Source organism: Acyrthosiphon pisum, chromosome A2, assembly GCF_005508785.2.
Source record: "Acyrthosiphon pisum isolate AL4f chromosome A2, pea_aphid_22Mar2018_4r6ur, whole genome shotgun sequence".
Taxonomy (NCBI): domain Eukaryota; kingdom Metazoa; phylum Arthropoda; class Insecta; order Hemiptera; family Aphididae; genus Acyrthosiphon; species Acyrthosiphon pisum.
This window is the reverse complement of record NC_042495.1, coordinates 89,364,348-89,370,347: the sequence shown is the minus strand read 5'-3', so window position 1 is coordinate 89,370,347 and position 6,000 is coordinate 89,364,348. Positions and strand designations below refer to the sequence as shown.

Below are 6,000 nucleotides of genomic sequence, written 5' to 3'. Positions count from 1 at the left end.
CTCAGAATCGTTTTTCTAATACAATGATATTATATCATTGAATTCAGATTTAACACCATCCATTACAGTGCTCCATTTGTAACCTACAGTACAGCAGAGCAACATCCACCTACCCAGCTTTTTTTTTAAATAACTATATCAGATTTTTATTTGTATGGTCTTCTTGTTACACCTGTATACCTAATAATTTATCACAAAAAAATAAAATTATAGTTTTAATATAATTGCGATTTTATGTTTTTTTTTTTGTTAGCAATGCCATGGTTTGGGATGGACATGGGTGGAACATTAACAAAATTAGTTTTTTTTGAACCCAGAGACTCGATGACTGAAAATAAACTATTGTCAAATATTACGAAATATTTGACGAAGAATTCTGCTTATGGAAAATCTGGACACAGAGATGCACACCTACAGGCATATTATTTAATTTCTTCAGTTCTCGTTTTTACAATTGGTTTGTTCACAGATGGACAATGTACAAATCTGCAATAGGATAGGGATGTTGCATTTCATCAGATTTCCAACTAGTGAAATTAACAATTTCTTGGATCTGTCTAAGAAGATAGGTATGGCAGATAGCGTAGCTACAGTTTGTGCTACTGGTGGCGGAGCATTCAAATTTAAAGACATTTTCAAAAATGTAAGACTTAAATTTATTATATTATTCTAATAGAATTGTGTTTCTTAAACTGAACTGTTTAACAAGTTTCATAAGTTGTACGTTTGTATAAGACATCAAAAGTAAATATGATGTCCTCTCAGTATAAACTATATTATTATGTTCTCTACATTAAACCTTTAACTATACTCAACTGTAAATTATTTTTTACCATACGATTGTATGATATAAACAATTTTAATTTTTGTGTTATACTCAAATTAATTATTGAATAGTAATTTTAGACCCACTAAATTGAATTATGGTAAGTTTAAATTTGTTTAATTTTAAAATAATAAAAAAAAAAAATGTTTGTCATTTAAAAATGTTGACTAATGAAATATAAATCGGACCACTATTAATGATTTTTGTAAATTTCAAGCTTGGATAATTTTTCTTTATTTTAATTTGTATAAATTATAGTCATTATTATTATAAATAGTTATTTGTAATAACCATTAACTTAGATGTATAGGTACTATAATATAATATTATTTTATAATATAGATATATATATATAAACAGCTATTAGTGTCTTTTATAATTTTATTGTCCTCTCTCATTAAATAATAACTTGATTTTAAAATAAGATTCATGTAGAAAATTATTTTCAAAATATCTCTTCATCATTTTATTGTATACATTTTATAGTTGATACAGTACCTACATCAGAAAAACTAGTTTGCAATGTAATATTGTATTCCATTTATTGGTAATAATTATGAATATAATTCTTTTAAAAATTACACTGACATATTATTCTGGTAAATTTTACATAATGCTATTCAGATATAGGTAACTCATGTTATTTTAAATTATCATTATCCTGCATTTAAATCATACCTAATTAAAATAATCTATAACTGTTTTTACATATTTGATTATATGTATCAACTATTAAGTACCTACCTATATTTAATTTAATTCATCAACTGAAATATCTTATGTTAACCTTAAATGGTTACTCAAATGACATATGTATAAGCTATGAATAAAAAATACCTATAAAAGTCAACTAAATAAGATATGAACAGTTATTTTAATAATGGATTTATTATTTAAATCTTTTTAAAACAGTAAAAACAAAATATTTTTATAACTAATAAATAAATTTTTTTTTACAGAAATTGAATTTAAAGTTGCGTCAACATCATGAGCTGACAAGCTTGATTCGTGGCTTATTATTTACAATAGTTTCAAACAATAATGAATGTTATGTTTGGTCACGATGCCCTGAAGACAAGCCGGGTTCAACACAAAAGTACACATTCCAGTATAATAAATATCCGTTTATTGTACGTATTATTAACAATAAAAATAATACTTATTTACTTATTATTGTGAGAGTATATTTATATTTTTGTCTGTGGTTTGTAGGTTGTAAATACAGGTTCTGGTGTAAGCATATTGGCAGTTTACGGTCCAAATAATTATAAGAGAATAAGTGGATCGGGGTTAGTATAAAGACAAATCACATTCAAATTGCATTATGTGTATATCTTATATACTAAAAATATGTACTAATATACTTAAAAATGTATTTACTATTGAAATTTCAGTACGGGAGGTGGTACGTTTTTGGGACAATGCGTATTTGTTTGACTGGATGTAATTCGTATGATGAGGCAATTGAATTGGCCGCAAATGGTGATAATTTTAAAGTTGATAAATCGATTCGAGATGTCTATGGAGATAGTAACAGTGGAATTGAACTGCCTGGAAAACTAGTTGCTAGCAGGTAGTAAAAATAATTATTGTGTATTTTTTTAGTTAACTAATTATTTTTCTGTTATAGTTTTGCCCATATTACCTCTAAGGACAAACTTGCTCAAGTGTCTAGAGAAGATTTGGCTAGAGCGGTCTTAGTTAATATTACAAATGAAATTGCAGAAAACGCAAGAATGACTGCATTTTACGAAGGAATTGATAGAGTAATAATTTATAATCTATTTTGAAAAGGATTAGCAATAAACTTAAAATTATAATTTTGTTTAAGGTATGTTTTGTTGGTAATTTTCTGCGTGGAAACCCAATAGCGAAAAAAATATTATCAGATGCTATGATGAATTCAGTCAAGTCAAATGCTAAAGCTATATTTTTAAACCATGAGGTAAAACATTCAATCTTTAAAATTGTTGCTATAGTGCGTTTTATTGTAACTGCGACTCGACGCTAACGCGCCTCGTGGTATTTTTTCATTAGAGTTTCTAAAACTAGCGCATAAAGTTGCGCGGCAAATTTAAAATTGATAACGAATATTTTACACATTTTTTCGATCTTAGTTCGAAAACCCCTGGTTTGAGTGAAAATCGCCACGAAGTGCGTTAGCGTCGAGTCGCAGTTATAATGCAACGCACCATAGTTTATTACATGCATATTAATATGTATAATGTCAATCACATTTTAAATGTAAATATTCTATAATCTAACTATGCAATAAACAAGGCCATTACACAATGATTTATTATAATTGTATTGATAAATAGTTTTTTTTCCATATTATCTTTATTTTTACATTTATGAGCCATCTTATAATACACATTTGATAAGCTACTCATTTCACATTATGAATTAGCTGTACAAAACCAATAAAATAAATTAAAATAAATGTATACAAATTATGAATTTAAGTAATTTGCATGATTGATTATTAGCAGTGAATTATGTATATTATGTGTTTGTATTTTATATTCTAAATGCAACTATTATTATTTAATTAATCATTTTCAGGGTTACTTTGGTGCAATTGGATGTTTGTTGTCATTTGACGAGAGATTTAAAGAGTAGATAACAAAATATGGTGTATGAAGAAATAAACTAGCAACAATTTTAAAGATTGAATGTTTTACATCATGGTTTAGAAATATAGCTTTAGCATTTAACCCATAATCCATCATAGCATCTGATGATATTTTCTTTTCTATTGGGTTTCCACGCAGAAAATTACCAACAGAACATACTTTAAAGAAAATTATAATTTTAACTTCATTGCCAATCCTTGTCAAAATAAATTAGAAATTATTACTCTATCAATTCTTTCATATTTTGCATACGGTCTTACAATCGATGCAATATTTTTTGTAACACCAACTAAGGCCGATCTAGCCACATCTTTTCCAGACGCTTGGGCTCATTTCATCTTAGAGGTTATATAAGCGAAACTATAACAGAAAAATAATTAGTTAACTAAAAAAATACACAATAATTATTTGTACTAGGTACCTGATAGCAACTTCTTCTTCAGACAGCCCAATTTTATCGTAACTACCTCCATAGATATCATGAACCGATTTATCAACTTTTAAATTATCGCCATTTGCAGCCAATTTAATTGCCTCATCAAATGTATTAAATTCTGTCATACGAGTATATTGTCCCAAAAACGTACCACCTCCCGTACTGAAGTTGCAAGAGTAAATACATTTTTAAGTATACTTAATGCAATTTGAATGTGATTTTTATTTACTAACTTCGTTCCAGATATTCTCTAATTCTATTAGAATAATATAATAAATTTAAGTCTTACATTTTTAAAAATGTCTTTAAATTTGAATGCTCCACAACCAGTAGCACAAACTGTAGCTACGCTATCTGCCATACCTATCTTCTTAGACAAATCTAAAAAATTGTTAATTTCACTAGTTGGAAATCTGATGAAATGCAAAATGTATATTTTTTTAAGTCATTTAAAGTCGTTTGTGTTACACCAATAGCATAACATTTTTTTTTTTTTTAATACTGAATATAAAAATATAAATCTGATATAGTTATTTAAATAAAAGGTGGGTAGGTGGATGTCGCTCTGCTGTACAGTCGGTCACAATAAGTGGATCACTGTAATGGATGGTGTTAAATTTGAATTCAATGATATAATATCATTGTATTAGAAAAACGGTTCTGAGCGAAAACGGTCAGTCAGCCTATGATATTACTAAGTATATTTGATGATATTATTGTGAATAAAGTAATTTATATATAACCTATTTACGTGGGATCTTGTTTGAAATTTTTAATCCTTAGCTATAAAATTTGAACATTTTATACATTTTTAACTAAAAATAATTATTAAATTTTAAATTTGATATATTTTGTTGAAATTCGAACTTTAAACGCTTATAAAAAAAAAATTGTGCATATGTATTTTAAATGTTTTTCAACTGCTGTTGTAAAAATATATCAGGAGCCTTGCATTAAATGTTCACGCTTTTTTACGTACTTTGTCAATATTTGAACTTAAGATGCTTAAAAAAAAAATTTGTGACTGGATTTTTAATTTTTTTCATCTGCCTTTGAAACAATATACTAGGAGCCTTCTATAAAATTTTCAAGATTTTTTAACCAACGAATAAAATTTTATTGATATTTATAGAAACAAAAACTAAAAAAAATGGAAACTGAAAATTTCCGTAAAGAGCTCAAAATAAGTCAATGTCATGGTGTATACAAAATGCTAATATAAGTATTCAGTCAAAATTACATGTACCTACGGTCATTTGTTTAAGAGTAGCCCCAAAAACCAAAATCAATTTTCTTGAAAACAGATTTTGCGTAAAAATTCTTGTTTTTCCTTAATTTTTCTTTTGTTTTTCACGGTGCTTTTGAAAACTACATGGGAAATTTTGACCCCCCCCCCCCCCCCCAAAGTACCAACTAGATTCACTTTCCTATCATAAAAGATACTGTTGAAGAAAATCTAAGCATTTTTACTGTCCTAAAAGGTGATGACAGACACAAAAATAAAAAGGTGGGTAAGTGGATGTCGCTCTGCTGTACAGTAAGGTTACAAGTGGGTCACTGTATAATGGATAGTATTAAATTTGAATAATAATATTTAAATGATATAATATCACTGTATAAGAAAAACGATTCTGAGCGGAGACGGTATGTCAGTCTAGGTATAAAACATATTATATACTTATATCTATGGTATTAAAAAAAAATTGACCTATAATAAATTCCAAATTAATCATATCACAATATCCAATTAGGTGCTTATAACGCGTTATACATCAACAATAAACCGTGATACTATCATCATAGATATATAATAATATCTTTAGAAGTTTCAAGTACCCACTAACAATATTATACAATCATAACAAAATAACTAAAATAGTTATTCTAGGTTTTTGAATATGTAATTTCGTCCAAATTTGAACTTAAAATTACTATAAAAATAAACTGTACTTATGTATTGTTTAGATTTTTTTATAACAGAATCAACTATTTACGTGTAATATTGTTATACATTTTCAATCTTTAGATATAAAAGTTGAACATTTTATAAATTTTTTACTACAAAGTACAAAATAATTAATCAATTTTAAATTTGATACATT

At 26.9% G+C, this 6,000-nt stretch overlaps 1 pseudogene; it reads left to right on the top strand.

Moving 5' to 3' along the window:
• The first annotated feature begins 255 nt into the window (after positions 1-255).
• On the top strand, positions 256-3,482 carry LOC100164448 (annotated as a pseudogene).
• Positions 3,483-6,000: the final 2,518 nt, after the last annotated feature.